The following is a 12,132-nucleotide window of genomic DNA, read 5'->3' on the forward strand; positions in this document are numbered from 1 at the left end:
AGGCTTGTGACAGTATATGATTCCCAGATCATTTGCTGGACGTGCTTTTCAGGCTTGAAAAATGGAAACTATGATAAGACAATGGCTGCAGAAAATCACAGAAAAACACCAGCATGCAAGTTAGATCTTCTAAAAGTAGTGGATTTACCCAACAAGACACTAAAACAATCATTAAATAAAACCACAAATTACTTGGAAAAGTAACCTGTGCATCACTTCCAAGTGTAACTGTTGAGCGAAGAAGATAGCACAAGAAAAGTAATGGAGGTATAATGCATCGATTTATCAGTTAATCTTAAATTTGTAACACCAAATCATGACATGCTTCATGGTTTTTTTTTTTTTAAATCAATGCATCACTTCCATTTATCTCTGTCTTCCTGCTCGGCCTCCGTTTCCCAAACCCGTGTGGACGCCACACCTCCACGGCTTCACAAAACACACTATTTGTTGCACGATACAGCTCCCGCCCGGCTGCTGGCTTGGACTGTTCTCACCTTGACAGGAAGTGATTTTCTTTCATCCCCCCACCCCCCTCAGAGATTGTGGCGGCGTGACTGGAGGCTGGCCGGCGAGGGCCGTCGGCGTGTCAGAGGCGTTTCATCCCAGCCTTCAATAATTCACCCCGCTTATTTACATGTTCTTTACTTACAGTGAAGCAGCGTTCGCCTGTCACACTGCTGTTAAACACACCCGTGATTGTGACTTCTGCCTTGCCCCCGGCATTACCCAGTTGTATTAAATACTGGGAGATTTTTCTGCGAGAGTGTATCTGTGTGTGCGTGCGTGCGTGTTTACGTGCGTGCTTTGCTCCCGCCATGCGTTCTACCATTACGAGCAGCGTTACTTAAAGAAGATGGATGTCGCAGAGTGTGTTGCCCTCTGGCTCGGGTATAGAGATATGACAGTCTGTTTATCATCAGAACCAGTTTATTGTTGCCTTTGCATAATGATCCTGTGTGGATGGATATTTCCCCGCTCTTTCCAGGGGCTTTGATCGCTGCTTTATGTCCTGCCTCAACGCCTCTCAGGCACTCCGTGTATCTATTTGTTTCTAATACACTTCTCGAGTGTTTCAGGCTCATTTTATTAACGAGGTTTGCCCCGGTGATAATCAAATTAAAGATGCGTATGTATGTTAATGATGACAAATGATGGCAGCTGCATGGTCTCACACACACACACAGCATGTTAACTGGTGACTCCATGTCAGTGTCGGTGTGTGTACAGATACCTGTTTATCTATAATGTGTGATGATTAGTGACTTATCCTGGTTATCCATAACCTTCATCCAGTCCTCTGGATAGGTTGGATAAACTGGGTAGAGAGAAGTCGTTAAATGACTGTTTATTAGAATACACTGCAGCCAGTCGGAGCATCCTAACTGTTTATGCTGCTGACACGAGACGAACAGGGTTCCTTAGTGTAGTTCATGTTATCTTGACATTGTCCGGATTTGTAGGGGATCTCCTCTTGGAACTTGAAAGTACACACACACACATACACACACACATACACACACACACCATGTTCAGACACGCTCTGTCTGTTTCTGCTTTATTTCCCTTTCAGCCACCAAGCAGAGCCAACTACTACTGAATGTAGGAAAACACAAAAACAAGAGCAGGAAGTTATTGAAAGACACACACACACACACACACAGTCACGCACACACTTTTCCTTGCTAACTTTGTTTTTTGTGTAAATTCAGCAGTGTATTTCTTTCTTTTTTCTTTCTTTTTTTTTTTTTTTGGAGTAAACAGTAAAAAAAAAAAAAAAAATGGAGTCAAAAGAATTAGCAATCTGTTTTCATCATGAAGCCCTGAATTGAATTATTCCCTGAACCTTTCAGACTGTTTCAGACACAAATATTTTCTTTGGATGTGCCTAAGGGGGAAGTTCAATCTGCAGAAAAAAAAGAAAGAAAAACTAAAAAACATAAAAAAACAAAACAAAACAAAACTGGGCGCCATGTATTTCCTACATTCCTCAGTCTGTAGGACATTTCAGAGGGAGCGTGCACATGTGTTTAGGTTCATCTTTATGTGCCTTTTCATGAACTGGAGCCAACTTCCACAAGAAGTTATGCAGTCTGTGTGAAAGTGTGTGTGTGTGTGTGTGTGTGTGTGTGTGTAGCACTGCAGGACGTTAATGGGCTCCTCCAAGCTTATCCCTATACGTTCCTTCCAAATTAACACTTGAGCTCTCTTCAAAACAAGATAAAAGAAACAGGGGCTCAGAGGATTTATATGCTTTATGTAACTTAGTATAAGTATTAGTGCGTTTCATTCAGGTGGAGGAGGTGTAAATGTCTGCTGACAGTTGCAACAAGTAACTAAGAATTTACATGTTGGATGTTTGCGTGCCACTGTTTCCTGATTCTTCTGCTGTCAGCGATGCTTGTAAAGTGACACTCCGTGTTAATCGTGGCTCATAGGAAGCTTACATGCCTTTCTGCTCGTCTATATGTGATCACTGTGTGTGGATCCCGTGTCAGATCAGCCGTAATTTCATCAACAGCCTCCCACAAACACATAATGAAGCAAATTACTTACGGAAATATAATCATGCCCACATTTATCTGTCATTATAGGCTCACTGAAGCTTTTACTTTTGCTTGTAATACAGTACATAAAAAGTGTAAAATCTCTCTTCCCTTCCAACTCTCTGTGCTCCTGACAGGTTTTTATGACAGATGTATCGCCTCCGGGTTTGATGTGATCATGGAGTAAAGCCTTTTCTGTATTTACAGCTTTATGGTGGTGCGAGAGGAAAAATCAGGGGGAACACCAAACCCATTAGGACTCGGGCTCAGGGGACCATAAATTTCTGTAAAAAAAAAAAAAAAAGAAAAAAGTAGTGTATAACCCTGAAGTCAGAAACAGGGCTGCCGCGCCAAAACAAGATCATCACTAATGCAGGCAGACAGGGAGCTTTCCCACCTCACACTGAGCGTTAGCACGTTTCAAACCGAGTTCTTATCAGAGCGCCGGACCACAAGTTTAGTTTTGGAGCTGTCAAGAAGTGTCCCTTGCATTTTCAAACACGCCGTGTGCGTCCATTACTGACGTCTGGTTTATATTATGGTCGAGTTGGACGCTCCTGTTTTTAAAATCCAGCAGATCCATAAAAAATTATATGTTCTTTTCAGATAAAGACTTGATTTTAATTCTGACTAACCAGAGGTCATGAGGTCAAACCCATGACTTCACCATGTCTGTCATTATTATTTGTTCAAGTCAAGCAAATTGAAATGAGTTCATTTACCTTCTTTTGGGAGACAAACTAGTGGCCCGTTCTTTCAGCTACGAGTCACATTTCTCACCTCAAAGCGCAAAGATATGAGATATATCAAAAAATGGGATTAAATTGTATACTTTTTCACAGTTTAGTCAAAGGATAGGTGTTAAATGGAGGTTTGTGGGAAATCAACGTGATATAATGCAATGTTCCAGAACTGTGTGTGTGTGTGTGTGTGTGTGTGTGTGTGTGTGTGTGTGTGTGTGTGTGTGTGTTTGACTGTGTTCATTTTACAAAGTGTACCAACACTTCTGCCTGCAGATGTGTCCTTAATCTTCTGCGCGTCATCGGCGTGACTCCGCTCAAACATTCCTCTGTGCGAGTGTTGACATTTTTCTGCGCCCGTGTGAGTGTGTGTGTGTGTGTGTGTGTGTGTGTGTGTGTGTGTGTGCACTGTAAATTTCTCTGCAGGGTTGTTATTTTCCGGTGACAGCTTGACCCTTGAACTCGTCTCCATAAGACATATGTTTGACATGGGCGTAGCGGGTTTAACACTTAATTCTCCCCTCATAGAAATGAGGGATTAAAATCTATGGACACGCGTCTGCGGGGAATTAGATGGTCTCATGTTGCGAGGCAGTTGCTAATGATTAAGGGTTTATTTAAAATGCTGTGCATAACCACTGCCCACTGCATATCGGCTGCCCGGGGTATTGATTTATGGTGATAACTTGGGGTTGATAGCCTTTGGCGTGCAAGTAATACTTGCACGAATTGTTAAAAATGTATGCATCAAGTAAAGCGGGGTCAGCGAGACTGCAGAAGCGCCAAGTGTTAAGTGGTGTTTTTGTGCAACCAATGATTTTTTTTTTTCTCTTTTTCACCGATAGGCCAAAGAATCGTCTAAAGCTAGTTTTTTCTCTTGCAGACTGACTAAGCGGAGGAACCCGGCGCAGATCTAGATACCAGCGCTTGTGAAGGAAATGCCCTGCGATCGTTGGAGAATAATATAGCACTCAATATCAATTTTCTCTGTCAACATTTGCCTTGGGAAATTTAGCTGGTACAATGGCAAAGGACTCAAATAACCGAGGCTCTTTGTTTGAGTGGAGTTGCAATCTGATCTAGCTGCTGCTCCAGTTCTTGGAAGACAACGGACGACTAATGGAAGCCACGTAACCTCACACGGTCCCACTCTCTTTCGTCCGCACTCCCTCCATCTCTATCTCCCCTTTGTCTCGTTTATCACTTTCTTTTCTCCCTCTCTCTCTCTCTCTCTCTCTCTCTCTCTCTCTCCGTTCGCCACGTCTTCCTTTCATTGGAAGCCACATGGCATCGGGTTCTCACAGAGCGAAATCCACACTATCCTCTGTCACACCGCTTATCTCCTTTGAAATAAATGGACAGTAATTACTGTGCTGTTGGTGGTTTTCACCTCAGAATCCCAACTCCCAACCCCCCCCCCCCACTTCAGCCTGCTTCATCTCCTCCACCCTCCTTCCTGCCCTCTAACTCAACTTCCGCCGCACGTCAGTTGCGTATTATTGGCTTGACTGATCGGTAAATACGGTATCGTTCCAAAGATAGCAGCAGTGTTGTCTCGCTGCCACGAGCAGATTGCCGATTGTAATTGAACCTCGGCTTCAGTCGTGTGACCAACCTGCCAAGGTATGATCCCTGGACAAGAAAAACAAATGTCTGAAGCCCTGCCTTATCAGTGATCCGGCACTTGATCAGTGTCAAATGATCACTGCCAACATTGCTGCACCTTACTTTTGGACGGCGTTCAAAAGAAACAGACACCGGATCCCGGGAATGCTTCTTGGATCTACTATGACATTTTCTGACATGGTTATCCTTTAAGTTAGCCTTGAAGATGAAAGCTACAATACTTACAGACATGAATATAAATGTTCTCTTTCTGGCAGTCTTTTGAAATCTGACCAAAATTAGCATCAATAACTGTGAACAGTTTAGCTTTGATGAGAGCTGTGGCGTTAACGTCACTGAGCGACACGTTTATCGGGTCCTTCGAGGATGCCTCTGAAGGCTGGAGTGAAGCTGTGACTCCTGGTTTATGACAGATGAGCTCAGAACAGCTTTGAGTCTCCAGCTCCACCGATGGAGAATAAAACTCACAAAGGAAAAAAAAACAAAAAAAACTAAGCAGTTTTGAGCAGTTAACTCCTAAATCTTGCGTGTTAACACTCTCACTCTCACATATAATTCACACCAATCTATCTTTATGGCGAAATTATCCAACTGTTGCACAGAAACACTCAATTGTCTGTGTTGCTGGTTTTAACGAAGAAGTCGCAGTTTAGAAAATAAGACACCTCAAATTACACAATTTACTTAAACAGATGTTGGAGAGCAAGTTGTTGGAAGAAAACACCCGAAAATCATCAGATGGTTCAGAGTCTGAAGGTTGTTTTGAATCTCCTGCTGTCGACACTAAACACTTCTTTTCTTTCTTCCTAAATTCTTCCCTCTTATTCCTGTTTCTTGTTCTTCGTTTAGTCGGATGGAGAGAAACGATAGCACCGATCTCATGATGGATTTTGAAATATGCAGCCAGACTGGAGGCCCTCCCCTCTCCCCCCCTCCCTCCTCCCGCACCACTGCCTCTTCTGCCTCTAAGTATAAGCAGATTAAAGTTAATGATCTAAAGTGAATTAGATATTTAATCATCTTATCATCTTAGCATGGTCAGGTCATAACTCCGCACTCATCTGAAATCCCGTCTGTTTGACGGCGCGCGGCAGACGCACAATAAGCCGTATTGAGAGGTCAGTTTGTAGCCCGCAGTAGGTTCCCTTTAAATCAATTTGGAGATTGAGAAATTAAATTCACTGGAGTGATGTTCCTTTTTTTTTTTACAAGCCTCTTTGCTGTGCTTCGACTCAAAAGCGACGCGATCGAGGACAAACAGTCCACACGCAATGGAATAAAATTGACTCCAAAAGATGAAAAATAACCCCAGAAACGCCTGCTTTGGTCCGTCTTATTTCCTTCCCTCCTTTTCAAAACCGCTCTCCTCCTCCCCCCCGTTCGCCACACTCTGTGTCACCCTCCATCTGAACTCTCGCTGATTGAGGCAGGAACACTTTGGATTCAGGACACTTGGCTGCCTCCCCCCCCCCCCCCCCCCCCCCCAAGACTCACTCTTTTCCTCGAAATTCTCCTCTGGTAAAGTTTCTCCCTCCTCTCAGCGGGGTTAAGGTGCCCTCTTTAGTCCACTCTCGACCCTAATTTCATCTCCCCTCTATCGATGTATCCGAATTCATTTCCATCTGCTCAGCGTTTGCCTTCTTTTCACCTTCTAGTTGCAGCGTGGCTCTTCATCAGCTGCTGCTTTCTAACCTTTTTTTCTCAAACGCTCCCTTGCAGAAATTGGAAGCCGGAACAATATTTGGTCACAACCTATAGGGAAAAAAAAAAAGGTTGGATTGTAACTTCAGTCACAAACAAAAAGACCCAGAAGGCTGTCATGTTTCAGCCTGATCATATTGCCAGCGTGTCCTGAGCGTCGGTCTGGAGCTGCTCGGGGTTCACACAGGGACTGATCTGGTTATGGAGTCGTGTGGACGACAGCGGGGAGTGCGGGCGGGAAAGACACGCAGGAAGCACTGAATTGATGTTATTGCGGAGAGATAATAGCCGCTGGTCCGGCAACACAGGTGGGGCCTGCAGATTTTGAGAGAGAAATGCTGTTTTCGCCACCGAGAGCGGGCACATCAAAAGGACTGCAGTGTGTTCTGCCAAACCCAGAAGCGTGTGTGTATATGTGTGTGTGTGTGTGTGTGTGCACCTAAACCAGAGCCTGCACTTCTCACAGTAAGGTACGCTGTCAACTCCATTTTAAGAACTCGCATATGCATATTAAAAAAAAGAAAGAATATCACTCACACACGGCGCGCTGCAGCACACACACACAAAGAGGCGTATTTGCAGACATTTGCACACATTGGTGCACAGTGGGGGGAGAATCCCGCCAGTACGTCTTGTGAATTTGTCTAAATGTCACATTACCGAGGCAACCGCGTGCACCTTCCCTCGACGGAGAGTCAGATAAAAGCTGTGGAAGAATTAAAAAAAAAAGGATGAAGAAAAGGTTGTTTTGGTAAGGAGGCACGGCATCGAGGAGGGAAGCATTCATACCGAGAATTGGAAAAAAACCCCTGTGATTGTGTTACTGCCGTGTCTTTTGTTGCAGTGTTCATCTTATCTGACTTTTCACTCCTGAAGAGATAAGTATGCTTCAGAGGAAATTAATGATTTTTATTGTGTTTATGCTTCTTTTTTGTTGTTGTTGTTTATTTACAATATTGTGGCATGGGAGGGTGCCCGAATCTTATTGTTAATTTAGCGTTTTTGCGACTGTTTTCTGTCTAAAGTCTGTGAAATCATCACCGTATTAAAAAATAATGTGTCCCAGTTCATAAAACAGCAAGCCGCTACACTTTTTCATTATGCAGGCAATGAGGAAATCATCGAAACCTGTGGTGCCCCTGTAGATAAAGTAAATGAACCTCCTTATTGCCGTGGGGTAAACTTCATTTAGACCAGATTAGGTGAGCATTTCCTGTGCGACAGGAAGAAATACACGGTTTGGTAAAAAAAAATCAAAGGGCTTGCTTCAAATACGAGTGCATTTTTTATTTATTCAGTCACAAAAAAATAAAAAAATCTGGGACAGCTCGTAAACTTTATACTGCAATCAGAATCAATATCAACAATTTTTGGTTGTTTTAGTGCAAATCGGGACAGAAGAAAATCCTAAATCAGGTCTTTAAGCGATGTTCTTGTTATTCTGAGGTACAGGATGGAGAGTTTTTAGCTTCTACATGTGTGATCAGACACCAGGCTTCACTCTCCCCCGGCAGTAGGGCAGGACGCTGGACCTGCACTGGTTTTTTGGTCCGTGGTTTTAAATTGAACCACATCCTTTATCTTCTTCACACACGTGCAGCTTCAGTTGTAATAACCGCACCGGTGACATCCTTGCTCCATCAGTCCACTGAACACCACCTAAAACTATCGGGAAACCATATCCTTCTCACATTTCATCAATCAGATAAGGGGAGCTGCTATTTTCTCCCCAAACCATGTGATTCGGTGAAGCTAAGAAAGCAGGAAGCGCACGTAGCATTGGAGCGCCATCAGACCCCCAAAGGGAGTTTCCTTCTCTCTTAGAGGGAGTTAATTAGCATTGATGGATATCCCTTTGTCAATATGAAGCATGGCAGCAATCAGATGACAGTTAAACACCGATTGATCAGGCGGAGAGCAGGAACATCTGGTTAGTCGTCACACTAGATACACGGGTTTTGAACCAGCACTGGCTAATTTGAAGTGTTTCAAAGTGTGAGGAAAAGGCTCTGCAGACTTTTTATTCACTGTGTACGTTCGATCCTTTTAAAGCCTGCGAGCCGCCTGTGGAAATGCACTTAATAAGTTTTTTATCTCTGAAATCAGCGACATGTGAAGCTGAAACGAGTTGTTTGAATAAAAATATTTTGGGCTCAACGGTACGAGGCTCCAGATTCTGATTAACTCCTCTGCCTTGTTTTCACATGTGTTCTAATTATAAATTCAACACAAGCAACCAGGCAGGTGAAATAAATCGGATCATAATGAAAGAACGAACGATTAATCAGCTCGCCACATTTTCAGTACGGTAGGATTTTGACCCAGTGCGACCTGAAAATACGTAAACAGCAACAAACAAGTCGGCGTTTATAACATCAGACAACCTGTTAGAAATTCTTTAGTGACTCCAGCTCTGCTGTTGGTGTGCATGCAAAGATGTGAGATAGCGGTTTCTGCAAATTTTGCTTTGCATTGTAATGCAACAGGCTGAAATTTATATCGTCCATTGTTGTTGGGAGGTGAGCAGAGTTGGGGTCCGTTACTCAGAGTTACCCGTTACTCGTTACTTTTGAAAAAAGTAGTGCCTTACATTACTTGATTACTCCATGGAAATAGTAAAGAAGTTACACTACTCGTTACTGCATAGTGCTCTGCAGAAGGATATACCAGCGCACAGCGGCTTAAGTCTATGGCTTCCACTGCTGTGCTCCGGTATATCCTTCCACGGAGCACTGCGCATGCGCAGGTCTGTGTGTATCAAAACGTTATTTTAACTGATTGAAAAGAAAACACGTCTTTTAGAATATTTTATAACCATTTGGATTTACTTCACGTGCTAATATGCCATCCCCTGGACCACTGGAAGGAGTATTTTGTCCACTTTCGTCAGTCTGGCTCTGTCTCCTCTTCACCGCCAGCAGTTGAGCTAAGCTAACTACGATGCTAACAGCTGGGATCCAGCCACTGGACACACAGACTCAAAAAAGGTATTTATGAGCTTGTCTAACTTTGTCAATGATAGGGAAAGGGCGTGGGTCTTTTAAAAAGGGCATTTACAGTAGGAGGGAGTGCAGTGTTGTCAGTGGGGCACAAATTTATATAAAGCAACCAATTTTACTTTGACGGTTCCATCAGCCCTGACCCGGAAGAGATAGCGAGTAGTTGCTCGTATGGCCACCGTGCCATCTACTGGTGGTAATAAAAAGAACTCAGCTTAAATAATAATATTTTGGTTGCTCTATTTGCAGTCATTGTAAAAGTAATGATCGTGGCGTTTCATTTGTAACTCTAGTTTAACTACCAATCTTGGAGGAGTAGGGCAGTTACACTACTTGTTCCCATCAAAAGTAATTTAACTACTTGTAATGTTCGTTACTTGTAGTTATATATACCCAACTCTGGAGGTGAGTGAGGGCAGAGTTTACCTGCACAGGTTAAATACTGAGAGACAGACCATCACTCATAGGAGCAATTTAAAACTACCAGCTAACCCCAAATGTATGTTTTTGGATTGTGGGGGAACATGCAGACTCCACACAGAGAGCCTCCCAGCTGGACTCAAACCAATGCACCAACGTGTGGAGCGGGTTTGGCCACGTGTGAAGTGAACACCAAAAGCTTTCTGAATCACATAAAAGTTATATTGAACTCAAATGTGTTTTGCTTTACTAAGCTGTTTGTGCATCTGCTTAAACACAAGGTTATTTTATTCTCCAAGAAAGTTTAAACTGTGTATCCAGTGCTTTGTTTGATCCATTAACCTGTGACCTTTGCTCTTCCTCTGCATTTGTTGTAATGTTAATGTTTCTTCTTACGAAGCACTTGAATTGCCTTTTTGCTGAAATGTGCTCCGTAAATGGTTTCCTCGCCTGACCTCGCACTCAAATAAATCAAATAACAAATAGCTTAACCTGTCTGCAGTACCCTGATTTCTTTGATGTCAACTAAATGGAATCTACAGCAGAAACCACATTTGCTGGTGGTAAGTTATCCTTCGCTGGGCCGTTTGCATTTTTGGGGGTCTTCACAGATAAAAGCTGTGACCTTGTGGACTGAGGCATGCACTGCTGTGGCTGTTTGTTTTTGGTTTGATCCTGTGCTTGCTGACTCGGCTGCTTTAGTTAATGCTGGGAAGCTTTAAACACATAATAGACGTTTCTGTTTGGAGGTTTTTCTGGGGAAAAAAAAAACCAACCAACAAAACATAGCTTGTAACTATTTGTCACGCTTTGCTTTGTCTACGTTACATAAACAGATTTAGTGTCACTGAAATGTGCTTATTAGGCTGTTCAAAAGCTTGAATGAAGTTCTGCCCTTTAATAGAAAATACTACAAAGAGAAGGAGAGTTTTGTATTCTGTTCAGTCAGTCATCCCTGTATGATAAGACCTGTTGGAAAGTACAAAACTGACACTTTACTGCTCAAATTATACCTTTGATGGGATACATTTATCCACTGGATTTCTGCAAATGGTTCAGCTATCATCCTGAACACAATACATTCAATTAATCTCAGTTCAGTTCACACATAGTCATTTCTAGGTACTTTTACAAACTCAACAATTCCATAAGTGGTTTTAAACTGGTCCGACTTTGGGATTCTCCGTTATCCCACAATGACAGGACATGAGCCAAGTCAAGAAAAACAACTTTTCAATGTATTTTATTAAGATAGGATGTAGTTAAAAAAAAACAACACGGCAACAAACAAGCATAATGATTGATAATTGGCAAAATTACCTGTGTACCTGACAACATTTTCAAGTGAGAACGCATGGTTTTTGCATTTTTGTTTACACAGCAATATCATAAAAAAAAAACAGCCAGTTTACACGATAACAGCAGAAATGCTGAAAACAATGTACTTTTCATGTTGGGTTACTATTGGGTGCAGTTTGCATGTTTTTGTAAAGTGCAGAGAATAATGACATGTAGGACGTTTGTCTGGACGAAAAAGTTTGGTTGTTATTACAGGTGACAATCGACTATAACGCTGCCAATAAAGCTGCCAAGTCACACCGCTCTGAGGTCGCTTTTGTCATTATTGTCCATCAATGGCTGCATGTGTAGAAGAACCATTTACTCCATCCATTGTCTTCACGGAGACGGACTCAGAGTACTTCAAAAAAATGTTGTTTTCTATTTTCACCTGAAAATGTATAATTGTAGTCCCTAAATTTCCCCCCACATCTACCATGCTTTAACTCTATATTAGAATCCTCAAAGACATTCCCTATCTATCTTTTCTTCCATTTTGATCCAAACGAGTATCAACAAAATCTTTGAAAATGTGTGACAGCATGTGATCATTGACTCTATGTTGTGAATTTCACTTGCAAAGCTTCACAGTGGGCAGCATTGTTTTCCTCTGATCTAAATGTACAGTACAAGAAGGAGATAGATTATTTATAGATTATATTCCCCTGTGACAAAAACATTTCAGCAGAAAGGAAAATTCATCAACCAGAGAGGGGGGATATACATACATATACATATATATGTATACATATACATACATAT

This window comes from Salarias fasciatus, chromosome 19, assembly GCF_902148845.1.
Source record: "Salarias fasciatus chromosome 19, fSalaFa1.1, whole genome shotgun sequence".
In the NCBI taxonomy this organism is placed as follows: Eukaryota; Metazoa; Chordata; class Actinopteri; order Blenniiformes; family Blenniidae; genus Salarias; species Salarias fasciatus.